General features: G+C 28.3%; 1 non-coding gene across 1 annotated transcript; it reads right to left on the reverse strand.

The window, feature by feature from the left end:
- Positions 1–25454: 25454 nt before the first annotated feature.
- trnav-cac (transfer RNA valine (anticodon CAC)) lies at positions 25455–25527 on the reverse strand. The gene has a single exon. It is a non-coding gene; the product is annotated as a tRNA-Val (tRNA).
- Positions 25528–25998: the final 471 nt, after the last annotated feature.

Raw genomic sequence — 25998 nt, forward strand, 5'->3', positions numbered from 1 at the left:
AAGAAGGAGAAAAAACGAATGCAAAACACTATCGTCCAATTTCTATCCTCTCTGTTTTTTCTAAAATTTTAGAAAGAATTTTGTACAACAGAATATACAATCACCTTTTATCAAACAAATTATTATATAACATGCAATATGGATTTTAAAAAAGTAATTCAACAGAGCATGCTATTATTCAGCTTACAAGAAGTATATCAGACTCATTTAATAATTATAAATTCACATTGGGAATATTTATTGATTTAGCGAAAGCGTTTGATACCATTAATCATAAAATTCTTGCTAAAAAATTAAAACGTTATGGTATAACAGGCAATGTTTTAAAATGGTTAAAAAGTTATTTAACTAATCGAAAACAATTTGTTTACGCCAATGAAACATTATCATCAAACTTGTTAAATATTACATGTGGAGTTCCTCAAGGATCCATATTAGGGCCTCTTCTTTTGCTTATTTATATTAATGATTTATACTAAGCCTCGTATTTAATAACAAATATGTTTGCTGATGACACTAATTTATTTATGTCACGCAAAAGCATTCCTACTTTATTTAATTGCGTGAACATCGAGTTAATCAAAATATCTGACTGGTTTAAGACTAACAAATTATCTCTTAAAATTGATAAAACTAAATGGGTTCTTTTCCATCCTCTTATCAAAAAACATAAACTGCCAATTAACATGCCTCATTTTGTTATTGACAATATACAAATTGAACAAGTAACAGTAACCAACTTTCTAGTTAGACTAGCTAGGGGTAGTGGAAAGAAAATTAAACTTAAAACTGTTTATTGTCAGCACAAGCGTGTAGCACGTCTCATATATTTTAAAGACCATTATACTCATGCCAAGCCTCTATTATTTGAAATGAAAGTTTTTAATATATATATGAGCTTAACATTTTTAATATTCTTTGTTTTATGTTTAAATGTAAAACCAATTCATCCCCTATTTCTTTCCATAATTTGTATTCATCAAAAGATAAAAATGAGTACATTATACGGAATGATTATTTTATTAAGCAACCCATTTTTCAAACAAATCTTTTTAAATTTTGTATTGATTATCGCGGACCTTTCTTATGGAATAAAATAGTTTAAAAAAAATTTACTAAGGATTTTATTCATAAAAGTAACTACTTTTCTTTTAAACGAAAGCTTAAAGAACTCATTTTTACAATCGAAGATGTAACAATATACTTTTAAAAAATTTTTTTTAGTGATCTTCCTTTTTACCCCCTATTTAATCTATTAATTTATAAAAATTATATTTGTATCATTAACAATTGTAATATATAATAATGTATCTTGTATTTGTAACGGAATATTTTAAGTTTCTTACTTCGTTAACTTATTTTTTATCTTGTAAATATGTTATAAATTTTAACACGATCATTTCTTAGCGGTACTCGACGACAAGACCGTATATATAATATTCAAATATTCAAGAATTTTATCAGTACCGTCGTAAATCGAAAAACGGTTTTCTAATTGATGCGATACCAACCCCATTCAACTGTAATTAAAGCAGATTTGGAAGCATTACCTTTTTTTCTTTTTCTTTTTCAGCATCTTTAGTTCCAACAAGGCTGCAAGCAACACTATTAGAGAGTGAAGTTATTGGAAGAGAAAAGATGAAATTTATAGAGCAAGATAACGAATTAAAGTATTGCAAATTATATGAAAAAAAGATGAAGAAAGCGAATTCCGAAAAACTGATGTTTGAGAAAAAAAAACTTTTCCATTGAAATCCCTTCAGAAAATTTTTGATTATTATTATCTTTTGGCAACGTCAATATGATTTCTGTTAACAAAATTATTTATTTCTAATTGAGAATTAATCTGCTGTTATGAATCCAATGTCAAGTTTTCTACTTAATTGGTGAAGTGAAACGCTACTTAATTTAAAACTTTCTGTAGCACCAGGTCACGGTCTAAACCAATATCTAAGTCCAGCATATTTATTGGTTTCTATTTAAGCTACTATTTCGTTAATGAATATCGTTTTAGTTTTATTTTTTACTATCGTCTATATTGTTATAATTATAAACAAAAAAATTGTAATTAATATTTAATTATCGTAAAGTATTTGTATTTAAATTAAAATACATTTTTAAACTCAACTAAAGCTTCAGTGACTAGAACTTATAACTAGAAATTAGTCAAAACATATATTTTGGCTTTATTTGTTTTATATATATATATATATATATATATATATATATATATATATATATATATATATATATATATATATATATATATATATATATATATATATATATATATATATATATATATATATATATATATATATATACACACACACACACACAGATGGGCGCCAACAGGATTTTTTTTTTATGTTTCAAAAATGACTCTCCATGATAGCGTCATATCCAAACTTAAGTATGTTCATTAAATAATATTATATTTTAGTCAAATTTTAAATTTCAAAATTTTAACTAGCCCAGCCAACATGCTTTCATCGGACCCTGATTGGTAAAGCCGCCGCCGGCATGCCGATGGTGATCCATTTTAAGACCTAATGCGGCTTGCCCCCGTTCTAAAAACGCTGAAGGTCCGCTATGCCATTTTTTTTGGCTTGCCGCTGCCGGCTAAAGAGCTGCAAAATGCTTAGTTGTTAAACCTTTTTTTTATAATGGCATGTCAGCATCGGTCAGTACATCGCGGTACGCTGTAGTTTTATCTTGCATACACCGTGGTTCAAACAAACGCTGTGATTTAAAATAAGCGTTTATAAGCTTCGACATACATTGATCTATTTAAGGTCTGTACAGTGTATAGTATAAATACACTAGACAATAAAGAATTGTTTTATAAGCAAAGTTTTATAGTTATTGAATAGCAGTTTATAACAACTTACTTTACTGATACTTAAAATTCCTTTTTCCGATTTCCGTATAGGGGGAGGGGGTGGTATTAGATTGAGAATCTCGTTTAGACCAAAAAAGACAGGGTATAACTAATTTTAGATATATTTTGATATAATAATACTATTATACCAAAACATATTTAAATAGTATAGTAGTACTAAAACAACTACAATAAAATAATAGCAATTTCTAATATTTTATTGTAATTTATTTATTTGATAAAGAGTTTTTGGTCAAAACAGCGCAAAAAAATAGCTCATGTGGATCATCTTGCAACCAAATTAGGCAATGTTTTTACACAGAATTAATATACTGACCGTAATTCTTCAGTTTGGTATAATGGCAGGGTTTATAATTTTTAACTAATCTTTTTACTTATAATATTTTTTTTTGTGCTGAGTAGTCAACAACTATTTTTTGCAACTGTTTTGTCGATTAATTTTTTTCTTTACGAGCTTGAATATTTGTTTGAGGTGTCATTTTGGTCCATCCAATTCATACAACCTGATGTTGGTATTTAGCTTTTATTGTTTGGAGCTTTTTAATGAAATCCTCCAGTACTAATCGATGAAGAAAAATACAACAACAGCAAAATGAAAAACAGCAAGCTGCTGTCTACATTAAGTGTATATTAAAACAAGAGATTTTATTCAGTTCGAGAGATCTTTTTTACATTAAACATTGAAATATCTAATTTTTTTATAGTATAATAACTTTTTTTTTTAGTTTTAAAAAATATAGACAATGTAATATTTTCAAATAGAAAGAACTAATTTGGTGCTCAACTTTTAAAGCGGAATTTTTGTTTTGGTTTATTTTAGAAAATCTGGTTTAAATATGGTTAATTTTAGAAGTCTTTGTTTTTATTTTGGTTTGTTTTTTAACATCTGGTTTAATTTTGGTTTATTTAACAATAAATTGATTTAATCAAGTTTTGGTTTCATAAAAAAGGTTAATTTGAGGGAAAGAAAGATTTCCATTTTTTCATTTTATAGAAGAACAATCAAATTTAAAAGAAATACATGCATTAAAATCTTAAATTAATAAAAAAATTTTAGTTGTCATGTCATTAAAATGTTGTTTTTACCTTTCAATTGCCAAAAAAAACTCTTACATTCATACATTTTTTGAGAAAAATCTACCGGTAATGAATGTTGTTTCCCAAGTTAAAAAGGCCTTTTCAAATCTAGCTTTTCGTCATCTTATAGATACAAAAAGTGAAGAAATTGAAAATCATAACAGAAATTGTTTTTGCATCATTACAGAAATTGTTTTTGCATTATTAAAAACTTTTAAGAAAAAATTTAAGAAACTTTTGGATAAAAAAGCGATTTTTTAAAATTTTTTGTTTACCAATGAATTTTTTTTGTCTGGTTTATTTTTATTTCGTTTTTTGCTAATCCCCAAAAAAAACCTGGCAACCCTGCTTGTGATTTAATATTATGCTTCTGATTACTATTATCATTTTTAAGGTTTGACTTTTTTTTAAATCCGACGCGCACATATTATTTACGCTTATGCTACCTCAAGAATTGTGTTCATCATGGTTAAAAAACTGCTTGAATTGCAACCAGGCATTAAAGTAACTTTTTTAAATACTATTTACATTTTCATTATATGATAGCAGATTTTACTTTGAAAATAGGTTTAGTAGTTTTACAATAAAAAAAAAACTTGCTCTTTTTTAAAATCCTCAACCATATTGGAAAATAGAGAATTAGTATGCCAGGTAGCCTTTATTTTAGGTAATTTAAACCATCCTATTTTAACTTTTTTTAGGTAAATCTAAACGTCATTTTGAGGATCTCATTATATGAAATGACAGTTTCATTTTTGAAAAAATAACCTGTTTGATATTATAGTTAGTCAGAGATGACGGTCTGGTTAATCAAGAACTTTATTTTTTTCCATTAACCATGGTTAATGGAAAAAAGTAAAGATCTTGATCTCTAATTAATTGCCAGTGATACTATGAATGAAACATCTGGATGGACAGACGGAATGCTTCCTTTTGTGGGAAAACTCCTCAATCAAAAACTTTTTATATTTTTTTGCTAGCTTCACATTAATGAGCTTCCATTCCGTCGTATTGTGGAAAAACTTGATGGACAGTTGGTAAACTGTTTTCTGAAGTTGATAAACTTGAAAGGAAGATAATCATGATAAGACCACAGGCAACTTCAGAAAAAAAGTTGTTCAATTTAGCTCTTCTGTCACAGTTATACGGTTTTTTTGAATAACTTTTTCTCTGAAGGTGCATGTGGTCTTATCATGCATAAGGATTACATTTTTATCTTTTCTACCATCAACAAAAATTCCAGTGGTTATATTACTTTCACAGTCTTTTCAAAATTTTTCTCCACTCTGGAACACTTCATAGCACGCTTTTATCACGGAATACTTTCATGCTATCACAAATGAGATTTTTTTTTATCTTCAACAAGTTTCCCTGCCTTCATAATATTTTTTGATTACCATTAATGATAGCACTACTACCATTAATGGTAAAGTTAATGCTATTGCTGCTATCATAGCAGTAGTAGCAGTCAACTACACAACAAATCTGACAAAGGCAATGGCAGCTTAACCAATATTAAGATAATTTCGTTTAAGATTTCCTTGTTTTTCTTGTGTTGAACTTTCCTATGACTGACTCTATCGCCAGGGCAGCCGAGAGCTTTTTTGGCGACCGGGGCATAGCGTTGAGTAGGCGCCCTTTTAAGCATGCATGATTTAAAAAAAAAACTTTATCAAACACAATCATGTATACATGTCTACACACGGTTTTGAAATGAATTTTCTTAATTGTGGTTTATTTTCGTTAAAATCATTTTACGGCAATATTTTCAAAAATTTCGTCTTAAAAAAATACAACTAAGCAACACAAATACAACATAAAATGCATTATAAGACATTCTTTAGAAGCCAAAATAACAAAAAACGGCCTATATAAAAAACACTATTTTCTTACTTTTTTACCGGGAAAACTTGTTATTATATCATCATATGACAGAGTCTTAGCCAAATCATTTTCCACTGAGAGCATCATGAGATCTGAAAGGCATTCGTGTCCCTTAGTGGCCCTACAGAAATTCTTTATAAATTTTAGTTTACCGAAGGATTGTTCCTCCTCTCCAATAGTTACAGGCATTGTATAAAAAATTCAAATTAAGATGCATACATATGGAAGAATAGGCTGCAGGCTCTTTGAATGCATTTAGTTGAGAAGGCTCAATGAAATTCCAGGAATAAAAAAGGAAGACTTCTTCAAACGATTAAAATGCATAATTTCTTGTATGAAGCCGTCTTCTTTAATATCATTAGCGTAGAACTGTACCAATTCGCGAGCTTTTACCTCTTGAGAATCTGGTTCTTGGTATTTCAACTAGATGAATGAGAACCTTGAAAAAACACTCTTAGTATGTCAAATCATGACTGAATTTGATAAATAAAATGATCAAGAGCAACGTTAAAGATGTTTACCTTAAGTTGATACTCGGGGTTCTCATAGCAGAAAGCTGAATTTGCAAGTTCATCGTGATACCTTTTTGCTCTCTTCTTTCGTTTTGCCAAAAATTCAGTTTCAAAGCCTAGAGGAGCTGCAACAGCTTTTGCTTCAGTCAAAATATTATTCCATGATGAGCGTATGCGGCCGAGATTGCTTATTAGCTGTTGAAGTAGAATAACTTTGTTATGTATAGTTAGTGAAGTTGACTGGAACAAACGGCTTACTTCATCTACTATTTGTAAAATTTTACACCAAATGGTCAGAAGCATAACAGTTTCGAAGGGTTTAAAAAACTTCATCAAATACTTAGCTTGATTTAAGTAAGGTCAAGATTCTCTCTAGTGCTATTAAGGGCAGTAATAATTTGCCGTGGTTGTTTTGCCATTAGCTTACCAGCGGCAACCCAAGCTGACCACCTGGTATCGGAAAGCTTTTGAAGAGAGATTCCAGCCAATTTTTGAAAAATCTTCCACCTAGCTGGACTGCAGCTGAAGAACACGTAGAAAGCTTAGATATTATCAAAGAAAGTCTTCATCTCAGCACAAGATTCAACTGCGTGTACTCCAGCTATTTTTAGCCGTTGCCGAAACCTTGGCCACGGCATTTCTGCAAGTCAAGACTTACTTTTGTTAAAACATTTCAAATTAGTTTTGCAACATTCACTCCTTTTTTTCTGCATGTCTTTAACGCATAGAAAGCGCTCTTTAATGTCCCAGCTTTTTTTTGTTGAAGCTGAAATGAACAAAGCGAAGAATAAAAGTGATCTGTTTAGTGTGTGAAATATCTGGGGACCCATCAAAAATAACTATAAAGTATCTGAGCTGTGTTTTCAAGATGGTTTTTAATGTTTTGTTGTGATTTGATATCATGTCTAGAGCTCCTAGAAAATTGCCACTTTCTTGCTCTCCAAGAGCAGATATTTGACCTGTTAATTATACAAAAATCTGTAAAAAGATATACTGTTTACACAATTAATATCAATAGCCAAGTAAAAATAAAGTTTACCTCTAAACGCCATGTTTCGTGATGAGAGAAACAATGTCACATCCAAAATACAGCGCCATATTTCACGCCGACTCGCTTCCTCAAACACTAAAGTTTGTTTGATTGCCGCATCAATCTCACTATCATCAGTTAGATTTGTCCTCAAAGTCTTCCAGATGATGTAATGGTTTTGGTGTACAGGGCTGTTGTGATGTGCTATAATTCGATCATTCAGCTTCCTCCAGTCGTCTTTGATTCCACCATTCCAACAGAGAAGAAGATATCAATCTCCTGCTAATCCAAAACTTTGGCACCCAAATAAAAAGCAAAAGAAACATAGAAGTTATAAATTTGATAATGGTTATATAAAATTACAAATAAAACTGTATAAAATAAAAATAAATACCATAAGTCAGCATAAAAAGTATTGTAAACTTATGCCTAAATCACGCAAAAATAATTTTTGTTGGTCGTAACTTTCACTAGTAGACATAAAATTAATGACACTCTCCTCTTTAGTGTTCGTTGAGTTCTTTGACTCACAATCGCCTACTATGCTTTTACCTAAATATAACATTTGATCTACCTGGTATGATAATATATAAATAAACATTAAAAAAAACTGCGCAGTGTACAAAACTCTGCTTGATTATTTATAGATACCTCAATATTCAATGCACTTGCTTTTGCGGGGAGCGGCGGAAGCTATTCGTTACTGCTTCTCTCGTTATAATAGACTACATTTTCTATTTCGTCCTTGTTTTCATGTACCTAATTAAATTTCCGAATAAATAGAAATGATTAAAAGCAAAATATTAAAACAAACAGTAATAATAAATACTAACTTTATTTGTATCAGTATGAACCAAGGTAGACCAGCCTAACTTTTTCAGCGAATCTTTATTTTTCTCATTATCTTGCATTCTTTTGACTGCATTTGCACGGTTAAGAGCCCCACAATTTTTTTAAAAATGATATTGGTGATAAATTCAATTTAAAAAAATAACTTTCCGATAAATTATTTGAAACATTTTTAATATGGGACAAATCAGCAGTTAAGTCTACAGATTTAATTTATTCCGAATGGTAACATAACCCAATTAAGGACATTTGAAAAAAAAAATCAATACAAAATTCAAAAAAATCAAAAAAATAAACAAATACAAAATTATTTTCAATTTTTTTTTTTAATTTAACAAAAGATGTCTTCGAACGAAATTAGAACCTTTATAAAGGTTCTAATTTGGTTCTAATAACGAATTTATTTTCAAACCTGAAGCCATTTTTTATCAAATGCTAGAGAATCATAAAAAAAATCGGTTAAAAGATACTTTATAAACAAGTATATTAGTTTCTTTAATCTATGTTCTATTATTGCTTAAAATTACTGGTTAAACAAAAGGCTTAAGGTGGTGCTAAAGCATTAAAATCATAAAAAAAACGATTTTAGGCTTTTTATTTCAATACATGTAAAATTCAATTCTGGTTTCAAATATATATAACTTTAATATGTTTTTTTAATAATATTAAGAGATAAAAGATTATTATTAAAGCAGGTATAATTTTATTCGCATAGCAACGCCAAGCAAGGTTTGGTTTTGCCCCAAAATCTAGTAGTATATCCATGTTTTAAAACACGGGATCGCATTGAATCTTGCAATTCGGTTTTTTTGATAAAATGTCTTAAATCCATCAGCTTAAACCACATTGTTTTCATTAAATCAAGACTGCAAGTTTTAAATTCTTAAGTGAAACTGACACCGAACTACAAATACAATAATTGATTGTTCGCTGCTGTTTCATATTTATTTATTTTATTTAGAATTAAAAAACATTTATTAAGTATATTAGTTGGTTTTTAAAGATGCCAAAGTCTTTAAAAGCAAAGAAAAAGATGAAGTTTAAAGGTAACAGATTCACAAAAAAAATGCAGTAGTTCATTTAGTAACAGCGATGATTATGACATTCTTATAAACTTTTCGATTCTTCAGAATGAGCTTGTAAAATTTATTTTTTGTCCTAAATGTAGGAAAACTGTAACTTTATCAAATAATTTCCAAAAGAGAAAGAGATTTTTGTATCTCCTATGTTTGAATTGCACAAATTGTGACTGTATATATGAATTTGACAGCTTACAGAAAACAAATAAACTTACTTTAGGAAAAGCTGTAAGCTGCATTAATTATCAAATGGTTATAGCATTTCGTGAGATTGGTCAAGGTTATCAGGGAATCTGCACATTTGCAAACATTATAAAAATACCAACACCATTATCATTTCCTGGATATCGATAATAAATAATAAATTACATACTTTTATAACGATGCGGCTTCAGAAAGAATGAGCAATGCAGCTTTAGATACAAAGAGTTTACTTGCTGGTACATGGCAAAAACGTGGGTATTTGTCAATAAACGGTGTTGTAACTTTAATTTCAAGAGAAAATGGAAAGTGTTTAGACACAGCAGTTTTATTCAAATATTGCAAAGGATCTACCATGTGGAAAGGAAAAAAAAAAACTAGGGTACCTGAACTGGCAAACAAATTATATCTGTCAAGCAAATCACAAAAAATCATCAGGTTCTATGGAGGCTGCTGGTGCTATTTTAATGTTTTCTCGATCAATAAAAAATTATAGTTTGCGTTACGCTTCATATATTGGTGATGGTGACACAGCATCTTTTAATGAAGTCAAGTTTTCTAAATTAAATGGCGAAGAAATAACAATTAAAAAATTAGAATGTGTTGGCCACGCTTAGAAGCGATTAGGTACACGATGCCGCAGTTTGCTTCAAAGTATGAAAGGAATATATACAAAGTGATAGAAGAAAAATTAAATGGGGCAGGAAGATTGACAGATAAAGTTATAAATAAACTTCAAAATTATTATCGAATGGCAATTAGGAAGAATAAACTATTATACCCTATGAAGAAATCTGTTTGGGCTGTGTTATTTCATGATAGTAATATTAGTAATCCCATCGAACGCCATCAATTCTGTCCTCAATCCAGTTAAAATAGTTGGTGCTTGTGGCAAACAGATAGGTTTAATAATCAAAACAAATATAAACCCATATTGAATATACTATTTTCAATCAAAGCTGTTCTTCTCCCAATTTTTCATGATCTTTCAAGCGATGAGTTACTTTCCAAATGTCTACACGGACAAACCCAAAACAATAATGAAGCTTTAAATTCTATAATATGGAAAAAATGCCCAAAAAATATTTTTGTTGGAAAAAAGGTTTTGGAGATTGCAGTTTCATCTGCAATACTACAGTTTAATGAAGGTGCTACTGGTATTTGCAAAGTATTTGAACGTTTAAAAGTTCCTGTCGGACAATTTATGAATAAAGGATTTATTAAAAATAACAATGAACAAATCAGAAATATGAGGAGGAAATCTTCAAAAAAAGGAATACAACAAAGAAAAATCCTTAAAAATATAAGAAAAGGTTATTCAGATATTGAAAATGAATCAGAAAAACAACCAGTTTATTCTATTGGTGGTTGGTAGTTGACTGGGAAAGTTTATTGTTTTTAAAATGTGTTTTTTTCCATTTGAAAACTTACAATATACACAATTACGCAGAATTAAACATCTTAAGATCTAAAGGTGCAATTACAATGAAATTTTCAGGATATATTCATTATATTCTTATGTAGGAGTTGTACTAGAATTAGGTTTTAATAGAAAATAGTTCATGAAATAATGCCTGATATATCCGCCACCTAGCACCCAGAGCTGGTTCAATATGGTAAAATTGCTTTTACTCCAAAACTATATGCATACATTAGATGATTTTAGTACAACTCCTACATCAATATGGGACCAATGTTATTGTAAAGTTTTGGAGCAAATAAATGACCCTATCTTGAGATATTGCATTCTGCGTATTTTTCTTTTTATGAGATTTAGATTTGGGTGAGCGAGGCAAAAAAAAAATTTTTTGTTACTAATTATTTTAAAATATGTATACTTTTGTTTTTTATATATAAAACTTCTAATTTGCAGTGTTTTAATAAATTATTTAACATTTTAAGAATAGCTTTAGTATCACCTTAACTATATATTGCACAAAGTTCAAAATATTGATAATATATTACAATAGGGCAATTCCACATCAAATCACCCAGTCCATTGAACCATGTGTCTTCCTTTTGTGTTATATTTTGACACACTATTCCTAATTATAAAAACATATTGCATGCAAAATTTCAGCTAAAAAAGTTTAGCGGTTGACAAGATATTGCAATTTTAATACTGACCTGGTTTCCCAAAATGACCCGGTTTTCATAACACTTTGAAAAAACTTTTTCCTTAAAATAATAAGAAATAAAAATGGCAAAAACATGAAAATGAACATATATAGTTTTTTTTTTTTTGCTGAATTCAATAAATGTACTTAAAACGCTCAAATATAAAAGAACATGCATAAAAATTAATAAAACAACTAGTTTCTATAAAACAACTTTGGGGCCCAATATCTCAAAACACCCCCATCAAAAATTTTTTTTTTTGCTGTTAATATTTTCAGCTGTTTATAATCTTACTAGGCACAAAAAATCTAACTGGAAAAACAACTAAAACATACGGAACTTTAATTTCAAAGATTATTACTTTTTCAAGAAATTCCCGAAAAATATTTGTAAATAAAATAAAGTTAATTGTAATTTAAAAAGTTACTTAAATATACAAAATTTGTAAAGGTATCAAAGATGAAAGTTATTTTGACTGTGTTTGTAATAGTTTACAATATTGCTCTTATTTTACTTGTACTTCCTCTATTTCAGCATTTTCAAACACATAGTTTCTACCAGAACTAGAGCAAGCTTGTGGAACAGATAGTTTTTTCAATATGTTGGTGTTTGGAATAAAACAGTAGTCGTCTCTTTCAGGCCAGTTAAAACAGATTGATGGACCATTTGGATGAAGAAACTTAACTTTAGCATCAACTTCTTCTAAGTTGGTTTTAGTTACAATGCCGATCCACCACTTATCATCACAGACTACAGCGACATAACAACCTAAAGTGACAGTATCAAGTTGAGATATGTCTTGTTTCTTTTTAAGATTGTGGATTATTGTATAATTAGTGTCTGTACTACACCTCTTTGCCCCAACCTTGTTATCTCCAAGATGTATAAATTGATGAAAGCTACGAGTACCAGGTAGAGTTGTTACACCAGTGTACCTTTCTTTTTGCTCTTTACGTTGCAATTGTAAGTCCAATCCCTTTACGTAAATGAAGTTAACAACTTTGATTTTATCAATACATAATTCATACATAGCTTCTGATGTGAGAATTTTGTTTCTGTACGGTCGTTTTAAACTTTCTTGGGCTGTTAATCTTTTTACAGTACCACCAATCCCATCGCATGGTGACTTTCCGTGGGACGTGGCAAAAAAGTTCCATTCAATTTTAAGACAAAATTCGCTCTCTAGTTGACATAGATTGTAAAAGCTTTTACAATTTTTGTACTGTCCTGCGCAACCATCAGTGAATAAATGTAATTTGGACAGATTGGAAAATTTTATTTTTAATATTGGTATGATTAGTTGGAATATTTTGTACACATAAGTTACATCATGTATAATGTCATCTGATATAAAACAGTAAGAAATATGTTTCAGTTCACCTTTATCATCTTTATAGTATATGACTAATGGATGTAAAGAACATTGTTGGGTGTTCCAATGATAGCTCTGTATTTCATCTTGGACAACAAAAGCATAATTTTCAGCAAAGTTGCCAATAATGATAATGTTTGATTGATCCATATATTGTTTCAGTTGGTTACGGTACTGTGATTGAGAGTGAGCAATAAAAGAATGAGCTTGTAGCTTTTCAAAACAAGATGCTAATAGTTCAACAAACTTTGGAACATCAGCTGTTAAACTTAATAGTGTTGCACGGTCAGTAGTTTGCCATTGCTTGTAGTGTATCTTAAAATCGTCTTCGTATTCTCCAAAAATCTCATACAAATATTTGGTGAGGGGTTCTTTACCAGGACAATCATCACACTGTGCAAGCATGCATTCTTTGTTTTCTACTGAGCAAACGGTTTTTGAAAGTAAGTCCTTATACTTTAGTCCAATATTTAAAGCATCTACTAGCAATATGGCATTTTGGTGATAAGAACAAACAGAATGTGTACCACTTGCACCTGGCAAAATGCACCACTTTGGTCTAAGTGAAGCAAATTTTGAGTAACTTATTTGTATTTCTGGATTGTTTTCTTTGTATAATAAATATAGTTCCTTTAAATTACACAAAAGCAGTTTTTTTTGTTTATGGACGTTCTAAATGCTAAAACGTTTGAATGCTAACATAATCTTTTTTTCCAGGCATAGTTCTACATAAATCACTTGAATCATAAAAAAGTTTAACAGAATCTTCTATTTCTTTTTGAAAGAATTTCCCTTTATACAAAGGTGAGATAGTCAACAATCCTTTTTTATTAAAAAGTTGTCTAGCCTTTTTTGCTTGGTATTCTGTAACTGCAAAGTTATTTTGTACTTCTAATATTGACCAACTTGGGGGTGCCAGTGTTAGAAGTTGAACAATAGTTTTTTTGTCAGAAAATAGAATTTTTTCTTTTATCAAGCTCATAATTTCATCAAAGTTTTCAGCCTTCTTTTTAATGTCATTTGGTTCATAACACAGTTTTGAGGGAACATTGAATTGACTTTCAGTTTTTCTAGTAAGGTTACTTACCATTTCGTTGATGCGCGCAACTTTTCGCTTTCCTTCTGAGAGTATATGTTTTGATGACTGTGAATGAGATTTTAGAGGAGATATATTAAAATTTTCAAGTTCTTTATTGATCTCCTGTCTTTTTGATTTAAATGATGATATTATAAAATCTTCATCTTGTTCACCCTGACTTTGCTTCTCTTCTTTAAGATCTGCTTTTTTGGCAATCTTTTGCTTACAGGGTTTGCAAAGTTTCTTCCCAGGAGCAATATTTAAGCTACTTCTCATCATGTCTTGTTACTCATTTATCGTAACTACTCTAAGATTTTCTAAAAGTAATTGTATTGTATATATAATTGCATATAGCTTTATGTATTTTGTATATAGTATAATTGTATGTATAGTTGTATATAGCTTATCTGCACAATTGTTTAAAACATTGTTTATGTTTGGAAAACACAAATTAAAAAAATATATATATTAAAATACTTAAATTCCACTTTTACTTACTTGCACTTTTCTTTGTATGTTTTTTGAATGGATCACAGCATGCTTTCTGCCATATAGGATACATTTTCAAATAATTTGTAGCATGTTTTTCACATAATGTTGTTAAGTTTGATATTTCAATGTTACAGCGTAATGATATAGCTATTTTTTCTTCGTTGCTTAAAGTTCCAATAACATCTTGTTGGCCTTTGCATGCATCTGATGTCATTAACCCAATAGAACACATCTTATAATAAACTACTTTGTATAAATGTATTTCCTAAAAAAAAGAGAATTCTCCTACTTAATTAAAAGAATTCTCCTATTTAAATAAAAGAATTTTCCTACTTAATTTTTAGTAAAAAAAAAAAATTAATATAGAAATGATTCAAACCTTTTCAGAATCCTACTGTTGTATAATTTTTTACATTGATAGATATTGTTAATTTTTTTTATAGATATATTTATATATATATACAATTCATATATATATCAAATTGTTAATTTGTTAAAATTTAAATAAAATTTACGAATGCTGTTTTTTAACTGAACTTTTTATAAACTAGTTATTATAAACTTTTACAAAAGTTGTCAAAATTTTAAAAACAAATGCACATCCATATCACACTAATTCAGTTTTTATATAAAACAAAACAGGATGTTTTTTTCAGTTGTTAAGTTCAAATAAAGTTATCATATAATTAAGACTTCCTTAAATATAACAAAATTGTTTTTTTTTAAGGAGTCTTTTAACTAAATATAATATTTTACAGAATTCTATTTGAAAGTTTTTTAAAATAGCTTATTGAAAATTTGATACATCTTTGAAATTAAAGTTCCGTATGTTTCAGTCGTTTTTCCAGTTAGATTTTTTGTGCCTAGTAAGATTATAAACAGCTGAAAATATTAACAGTAAAAAAAAATTTTTTTTGATGGGGGTGTTTTGAGATATTGGGCCCCAAAGTTGTTTTATAGAAACTAGTTGTTTTATTAATTTTTAAGCATGCTCCTTTTATATTTTAGCATTTTAAGTACATTTATTGAATTCAGCATCAAAAAAACATTATATATGTTTATTTTCATGTTTTTGCCATTTTTATTTCTTATTATTTTAAGAAAAATGTTTTTTCAGAGTGTTATGAAAACCGGGTCATTTTAGGAAACCAGGTCAGTATTAAAATTGCAGTATCTTGTCAACCTCTCATTTTTTTTTAGCTAAAATTTTATAGGTTAACTTTTCTTTTTAAGATGCAACAGCCAAAGAGGTTTTTAAAAAATTTGAAGACCCATGGTTCAAAATTTTCTAAATTTTGGGTGATTTGATGCGGAATTACCCAATAATACATAATATTTACAACAGTTTCTTTATTTATTCAGACATAAGCAGAGATCATGTCTCACTATGTGAGTTTTAATTTATAAACCAACCGAGTAATATTATACATATATATGAAACAAAATAAATATATATATATATATATATATATATATATATATATATATATATATATATATATATATATATATATATATATATATATATATATATATATATATATATATATATATATATATATATATATATATATATATATATAAACATTCATAGAAAGCAACAGCAACTCAATAAACAAAAATCCTTGCGCAAACAAAACACATTAAACAATGAACATTTTGCAAACAAAAGGAACTAGATCAACAAAGAAAAAAGTAAACAAAAAAAGTTATACATTTATTATTATTTAAAAACAAAAATACACTACTTACAAACAATACTTAAAGAACAAGGCGTATAAACAATATATATAGTGTACTAAATTAATAAAAATAAAAAAAATATTTTTATTTGCTTTTTTTTCAAAAACATTAATGTCAGAAAAATCTGTAATTCTTTTTTATTTTCTATTTTCGAACATTTTTTTTCTTTTAGCTTGTGTTATACTTTTATTTGTTCCAGTTATTGGTCTTTTTTCATTTAATCTATACTTATTTATATTTTTTAACGATGTTTTACTTTAACTTTTTATAATTTTGATATCTTTAAAATAATTTTTTGATTTCTTCTTTTTTTTTTTTTTCTTCCTTTTATCCTTTTCAAATTTAAATAAGCAGATTTTTCAATTGAGATGCAATTGCATAGAGTGACATTAAAATATGTACGTTAATGCTTTCGTGAGATTATATGCCAAAATATAATACGTAGTCACTTTCATATTATGCATTAGGGTGGAGTGATTTTGGAATCAGAACTATAGTAACCCTGGAGTAAATAGATTATCAAAAAATAACAATAAAATGTATAACATGTACTTGCTAATAATGCCTGGAAAATGGCTGGTTCACAAAAATGTACATTTATTTAGACCTAATCTATTTTCGAGGAAAACCGCCATTTTTTGATTTTTTTTCAAAGTGGGCATGCGCATTGCGCATTGTTTTGTTGTTTTTAGATTTTTAAATTATAATTTTTTAATAGCAAAACAATTTATAGAACAAATGCCTAAGAGCAAACCAAGGAAAACTCGTTATTATTGTATATATTAGAATATTTGTTGTTTTAATCTAAGAATTTTTTATTATACTTTGATTTCACTTCAATTAAACTGAAGTAGTTGATTATTTTCAAAAATTATATTTAAGGTCCCTTCTGAAGACAGGGCATATATTCGTGACCAGAGAAACAATATTGGTCCAAAAGGTATTTATCAGCTAGGAAAAGCTAATTTAAAATCTGGTACATTCACTCCGGAAAGGTTAGGTCAAGTAGAGCTTATAGATCATGTTAAAATGCCTTATGCTCATAACTCATTGATTGATTCTGGTCACATATCTGAAGTTTCAGCATCCGATCCAGATGTTTTGGTAACATATATATGTATATTTGTATATATATATATATATATATATATATATATATATATATATATATATATATATATATATATATAAACTATGATATAATAACCTACAAATGAGTATTCAATGTTCTTAAAGAACAGAGCAATAGTAAATTAGTAAAAACACTTACTTAATTTTTTTCTTAAATAACTTGTGTCACCATCTGTAAGTTTATTAGGAAGGTTCCTGACTATAATAATAGAATATAAGAAAAAAATTAAATTTATGTATATATATATATATATATATATATATATATATATATATATATATATATATATATATATATATATATATATATATATATATATATATATATATATGTATATATATAATATATATGTTACCGTTACCCGCAGTACCAGGAATTAGCTAAATGCTAATGTTTATAATATAATTTAATATTGCAACTCTGAGTTTCATGTGTTATCACAATCATCAGGCAAATAGTAAAAGTTTAATTTTGCTACGATTTGTTTAGTGGACGTTACGGTTTATATTTGTATTTTAGATCGTTACGGGACGGATATTGATTAGTAGTTAGGTTAATAATATTATTAATTTGTTTATAGTTGGCTAATAATTGTGAAATAGTTATATGTTTAATGTTGTTTAAAATATTTTTTATGTGTTAATGTGTATTATTTGTGTATTAAAAAATAATAAAGTAAAAATAAGAAAATAAGAATTAAAATTGATATAAAAATATACATAATATTATGAAATATATTACAAAAGCTGTGTATGTGAGTAATTTATTAGTTAGCCTAGAGATATATGGAGCAGATTAGTATAGTTATTTTTATTTATAGTTGTTAGTCAGGTTTGTAGCGAGCTTTGTAATTTTTTAATAAGAATTTATTTTCGTGGCGGCACTTTGATATAATTTCGGTTCTCTTATTTAACAGTTCTTCAGGTTTTGGATATGATATAATAGTAAATTTCTCATACAGACATAGTGGGCATCTTTTGGAAATATTTAAGTAGGGGGGTACTGATTTGAGAATAGACCATGTTAGCATAGGGGTTTCATTAAAATTGTTTTTTAAATCCCAGACATAGTTTGATAGGGCGGTCGAATTTTTGTATTTAATATTGTTGAATGATGATTTGTGGTTGTTGTATCTGGTTTTCCACTCACCTTCCGTTAATCCTATATAAACTTTGCTGGGTTGGTTTTTTGCTGCGATGACGCATTTATATATAATATTTGTTGATTTGCACTTACCATTCAGGGGGCATTCTGCTTTGTTTCGACAATTGCATTTTGGATCATTATTTTCAATTCTAGGGAAGATAATTTTTTTGCTGTGGTTTTTTATAATTTTTTCTATATTTTCAGTGCGACTGTAGCTTACCTTTACAATGTTTCTGTTTAAGATTTTGTGAAGTTTGTGTGTCTTAGGGAAGTTTTTTTCTAGTAAATACAAGAACATTTTTGCAACATTTGTGGAGACGTTTTTATTAAATGGGGGGTTGAACCATATGATATTGCGTTTACGATTTTTCTGGGATATTTTTTGTTTGATCTGATATTTGAGGGAGTAGTTTTTGTATCCGCCATTTTTTAGTGCTTGTTCATATTTGTTTTTAGATTGATTAAATATAACTTCGCTGGAGGAATTTTGTGATAGTCTGTTTGATATTGAAGTAGGTAAGTGTTTAATAATTTGTGGTGGGTGATTAGAAGATATGTGGATATATTGAAGATTATCGTTGGGTTTTTTGAAAGGCTTATGGGTGTTTTGGGCTAAATTGAAAGTTAAATCAAGGAAGTTAACTAATTTAAGATTTGTTCTTATGTCTATTTGAAATCCAACGTCTTTAAACTTTTGGATTATATTTTTTCGGATTCGCTCCATTTCTTGGCCATTAGAATTGCGTATTATCAACAAGCCATCATCACGATAAAGCCCTATGTCGGTACTCCCTCAAATATCAGATCAAACAAAAAATATCCCAGAAAAATCGTAAACGCAATATCATATGGTTCAACCCCCCATTTAATAAAAACGTCTCCACAAATGTTGCAAAAATGTTCTTGTATTTACTAGAAAAAAACTTCCCTAAGACACACAAACTTCACAAAATCTTAAACAGAAACATTGTAAAGGTAAGCTACAGTCGCACTGAAAATATAGAAAAAATTATAAAAAACCACAGCAAAAAAATTATCTTCCCTAGAATTGAAAATAATGATCCAAAATGCAATTGTCGAAACAAAGCAGAATGCCCCCTGAATGGTAAGTGCAAATCAACAAATATTATATATAAATGCGTCATCGCAGCAAAAAACCAACCCAGCAAAGTTTATATAGGATTAACGGAAGGTGAGTGGAAAACCAGATACAACAACCACAAATCATCATTCAACAATATTAAATACAAAAATTCGACCGCCCTATCAAACTATGTCTGGGATTTAAAAAACAATTTTAATGAAACCCCTATGCTAACATGGTCTATTCTCAAATCAGTACCCCCCTACTTAAATATTTCCAAAAGATGCCCACTATGTCTGTATGAGAAATTTACTATTATATCATATCCAAAACCTGAAGAACTGTTAAATAAGAGAACCGAAATTATATCAAAGTGCCGCCACGAAAATAAATTCTTATTAAAAAATTACAAAGCTCGCTACAAACCTGACTAACAACTATAAATAAAAATAACTATACTAATCTGCTCCATATATCTCTAGGCTAACTAATAAATTACTCACATACACAGCTTTTGTAATATATTTCATAATATTATGTATATTTTTATATCAATTTTAATTCTTATTTTCTTATTTTTACTTTATTATTTTTTAATACACAAATAATACACATTAACACATAAAAAATATTTTAAACAACATTAAACATATAACTATTTCACAATTATTAGCCAACTATAAACAAATTAATAATATTATTAACCTAACTACTAATCAATATCCGTCCCGTAACGATCTAAAATACAAATATAAACCGTAACGTCCACTAAACAAATCGTAGCAAAATTAAACTTTTACTATTTGCCTGATGATTGTGATAACACATGAAACTCAGAGTTGCAATATTAAATTATATTATAAACATTAGCATTTAGCTAATTCCTGGTACTGCGGGTAACAGTAACATATATATTATATAGCTCTAGTTTATCTATTGAGCACTCTTTCAAGTATACAATATTATACATGATAATATAAAGATATTTTCTTTATTCATATATATACACTTACGTATATATATATATATATATATATATATATATATATATATATATATATATATATATATATATATATATATATATATATATATATATATATATATATATATATATATATATATATATATATATTGCAAACAGCACACTGGGGCAACGCTAAAACAGCTTTGTTTCAACGATTTCAACGTTTTTTAAATGTTGGCCCTACAAAGTGTGCTGCTTGAGATATATGGTTGTTTTTTTTTTATATTTTAAATACTAAGTATTTTTACAGGTAAATGATTCTGAGGAAGAATATAATCCATTAAAAAGTTCTCATTGTAATATAATTAAACTTGATAGATTTGCAATGGATGCTGTCAGGTATATAAAATTTTCATACATATTGAGTTTAGATGAAAATTTCTTATATATACTATATTAAAAGTATGAAAAAAAAATTATAAGTTCATTGTTCATCCCCAGTAGGAGAGGAGAGGGTGAATATAGAATGTTAAGGGATCACATATAAATAATATACTTTGCTTTTTCAGTTTTGTTTATTTATTTCATAGTTTCTTATTTGTAGGTATGTTTCATCTCGTGCTGCAGCTGCACTGAAAAAGTATGATAGTTTAAATTCAGTACAAGCTCTTCTTCTTGATAATACAAATGTCAATACAGGTTTCAAAACTGGAGTTTTTGCATGTTTAGAAAAGAAATTAGAAAGAAAAATACACCTTATCGGATGTACTTTGCATCACAATGAACTTCCATTTTGAAAAGTATTCAAAATAGTTGATGGCAGTTCGAAGTGTCCAAATAAATTTTCAGGACCTATTGGAAAGCAAGTTTCTATAGATTTCCATCTTAACCCACAAGTGAAGTTTACCAAAATTGATACTTCAGTGGAGATATTCCTAAATACTAAATATTCCGATTGAAGTAATTAATGATTTAAGTCACGATCAAAGACTATTATTTGAATATTTTCTTGGAATTTCTAAAGGATTTGTTAATCCCATATTTTTTAGAAGAAAAATTGGTTCACTAAACAACGCAAGATGGACTTTAGCAATTCGAATCATGGCTTTGTATACTCGTACTGAAGCACCAAGTCTAGAGCATGTAAGGCTTGTGAATTTTATTGTACAAGTGTATGCATACATTTGGTTTCTTATCAAAAGGTCTTCTAAATTTATGGATTCTCCGAGTATATTCTTTAAAATGACAGAACAGATAAGAAAGCAAGATGAGGAAATACAGAATATTTGTTTTAAAAATCTTAAAAAAAATTCATATTGTCTATTGCCTGAGAACTTTTTATATTGTATACTTAGAGATGAAGATTCTAACATAAGGGAACAGGCGTTAACATGTCATTAAAAAAGTCAGGACAAGTAAAGATAAAGAATGCCGTGTTACAAACATTGCTAATGTTGATATAAACTTTCAAGCAACTTCTTGGACAGAATTCTCACGCGCAGAGCATAGAACGCGCTGTCAAATTAGTTACAGAGGCTAGTCACCAAGTATATGGCAGGGAAGCTTGTCATAAATATATTTTGATCAAACTAAAATCCAGGGAAATTCGACCACATTTTGAAACTAAAAACGACTTTGTGGTTTTTTAATAAATAATTTTGTTATGCATTTGATGTTAATAAAACATCTTTATATGAATGTACTTGCTTTTGTATTTTTGGTTGCGAGGAATATAAAAGTGTGTTTAGGATTTAGGACCAATGCAGTAGTAGGGTAGTGGTAAAGTGTTCGACTCACATTTGAAAGATTTATTTTAGAAATATTTCGCATATGCTCGTCCCTTTGGCAATTGAAATCTTATATTCATGAATTTAAGTGTTTATAATGTATATAAAGTGTTATAATGTAAAGAACAATTAAAAAAACAACTTAAAAACATGTTTGGATTTTAGTGATGGTATCCATGACTATTTTTATTACCACTAATTGTACTTTAAAAAACTAAAAATAACTTACATAAGTAAACTTTGTATATACAGTTAACTAATTTTAAGTTTGCTGTTTAAAACTTGATTGTATTTTATATTAATAGATATGCGTTAAAATGAGGTATAAAAACTTGCTAAAAATAAATTAAATCTTTTAATGAGTATATTGCTTATATACCGTTATATTCAATAAAATTTTTATAATTTATTACTAATTTATTTGACCATTTCATTATGAATAAATTTATTTGAAAAAATAAACTTTTGAATGGTTTTGCTATTTTTATTAATTGATTTCATAAATTGAAGAAAAACGTAAAAATTAAGAAAAATTGCGTTTTTTCGCATTTTTTCAAAGTCAATTAAGCTTGCCATTTTTTATTTTGGATAGCTGAAATTTTTCATGAGCTCATATTTTACCCCGTTGAACTTACTCCCGGGTTACTAAAGTTGATTTTCTAAACATAATAATCCGTGAACATGAAAACCGCCTTCGTAAATTAATTAAACATCATGTAAAATCACAAAACATTGTAAAGACACTTAATAAAAAAACAAAATTTTAATGTTTTTTTGGCGCTCCAATTATCTTAGCACCCGGGGCACGAATGCCCTCTTTGCCCCTTCCCCCTCCTCTTGGCGGCTCTGTCTATCGCTATCAGTGACCATATCAGCATTGGAGATATTATTTATTTCCGTTGCAACATCCATATTTTTAGCGTCAAATCTAATAGTAGATGAATAAAATCTTCTCGATGACTCTAACTAAGCTTTTAAAGCTTTTTCTCATTGACGATAAAGACTTGCTTAAACGATTGACTTCAGTAGTCTCTTTAATATCGAGGCTAAACTCTTGAATAGATGAAATACTACCTTGTTTTTCTCGCTGGAATTTGATCCGAACAAGCTCTTTTTGTAAAATTCTTAAATTTAAGTTACATTTGCAAAGGCAAAGAGCACAATCATCACAAGATTCTTTGCAAACAATTCTGCATTTGAAAAAAGCAATGTCTAAAAGTTTAACAAGTTTAGACTTCCAGTGTTCTTTATTTGCCTGTTGGGTTTTGTTTCGAGGAATCATAGAGAATGCAGACCACTATTGAGACATAGTTCTATATTACCACCTACTTGAGGCTCTTTAAATTTTGAGTTAGAAATAAACCAATCCCCTCATTTTAGGGGGGAAAGAAATTTTGCATTTTCATAACTTTTGTAATTTACAATAATTTTGTATAAAATTTAAAAACAGTCGATGAATTTAAATTTAGTATAAGAAAATAAAGTAGAAAATCTTATTTTACATGTTTTCACGTTGGAACAGGGGGGCCCGAAATTTGTGGTATTTTTATAGTTTTTAATTTTTGTTTATATTTTTTATTTTTTATTCCAGGGCCCCTATCATTGTGATATTTTGAAAAGCCTCCTCATTTGGTATAGGCATAAACATATTTAAGTCTGGAGTTACCACAATTGTGCATAAGCGGTAAATTTTAGCAATGAAAAATTATTTTCGCGCGCAATAAGTAATTCTTTAATTAGCTCATCCGGTGAAACATTTTAAAGTCTGGAGTTAGCACAAATGTGCTAACTCCAGACTTTAAAATGTTCATGCCTATACCAAATGAGGAGGCTTTTCAAAATATCACGTATTGTACAATACGTGAAAGTGTAATATCTGAAATATAAAAATATCCTACGGGCGCCCATGTAAGCATATACATAATTTATTACTTAAATATGTAAATTATTAAATATTTATGATTAAATAAATAATCATTTACTTATTTTGTGTAGTGAAACTTTTGATATTATATGATTGCACAGTTGCGCAAAACCTCAATATTTGGCCAATAATTCAAAAATTTTCAAAACATTATAAAATTAACTTTTTATTTTTTTATTATTAAGTTTTTTAGTTTTTATAACAAATACGACTTTACGTCGTAATTGTTATAAAAACTAAAAAACTTAATAATTTGAACCGACTTTTTTTTAAGAGTGTCATATACCATTTGTAGTATACAGCGCCGTAACCGCTGGGGGGGCCAGGGAGGCATAGGTCCCCCCCCCCCCCAATAATTTTTTTAAAAATATTTTATTTCAATCAAAGAAACCCCAGCCCCCACCCAGTATAGGAAAAATAAAATAAAAAATGTTTCTACCCCTCGGGCTGTATAAATAAAATACATGAAAAAATGCCTTTTTTCAAAAATTTACGATAAAAATAAGAACGTCTGAAATCATTTTAAACAAAAAAGTAAATTATTTCAACCTAGAAGCATGTCTTAATTATTGGTATTTATAAAAAATTTTAAATTTTTCGCATTTATATATATTTTATACAAATTATAAACATTAAGAATATTAGAGCTAAAAAAAGGTTGCGTGTTAGTAGCTAAAAACTTAACATAATGCATGAACATATGCAGCTGAATTTTTTTATCAGGTATTACCATAACCAGAACTTAACAAAGATTAAGTTAGATTAGCTTGAGAAGGATGTCTTTAAAACAAACAGCGAATTCAAAATTACAAAATGCTGCATTTTTTCGGATTTTTTTATAGTAATTGTTAAAAGTTTTTTCACTGACATTAAAACGTTTCACCGGATGAGCTAATTAAAGAATTACTTATTGCGCGCGAAAATAATTTTTCATTGCTAAAATTAACCGCTTATGCGTTACAAAATCAAGGAATCTGTGACCTGCTTAATTGTAAAGTAGATTATAACAAAAAGTACTGAAAAAGAAATACAAAAAATAAAATAATAACGTAAGTAAAAAAATTTTAAAGAAAACACTAGTTCTACCCGGGCTCGAACCGGGGACCTTTCGCGTGTGAGGCGAACGTGATAACCACTACACTACAGAACTGATGATTAATACGTAAATAAAATTTGTAATAATATATTATTACTTAAATAACAAAAATTTTGTTAACTAAGTAGTAATAATCTTCATAAAAATGAAAATATTGTCAAAACAAGCTTTGGCAGCCAATGTCAAAATGCCACGTTTGTTCTAAATACTGCGTTTATTAAAATATTTACAAAAAATATTTTACAAAATAAATTAAAAGCAATTTAAAAGATCCATTCCTACAATATTACCTCACTAATTTTACGGTAGACTATGGCTTCTGAGACCTGATTAATAACTTTTATTTAAACACAAAATAGTTGATGATTTCTATTTCATATAATTTATATTTATGGTTATATACTAAATATTTTATTGGGCCTTAAAAAGCGCCGATTGCGCCCGGGTCAAAAATGGAGAACGGCACACAGCGGAGTCAGGAAAAACGGCAAAAATTATATAACTATCATATATAAACATGTGATA

This window comes from Hydra vulgaris, chromosome 13 (assembly GCF_038396675.1).
Source record: "Hydra vulgaris chromosome 13, alternate assembly HydraT2T_AEP".
Classification (NCBI taxonomy): domain Eukaryota; kingdom Metazoa; phylum Cnidaria; class Hydrozoa; order Anthoathecata; family Hydridae; genus Hydra; species Hydra vulgaris.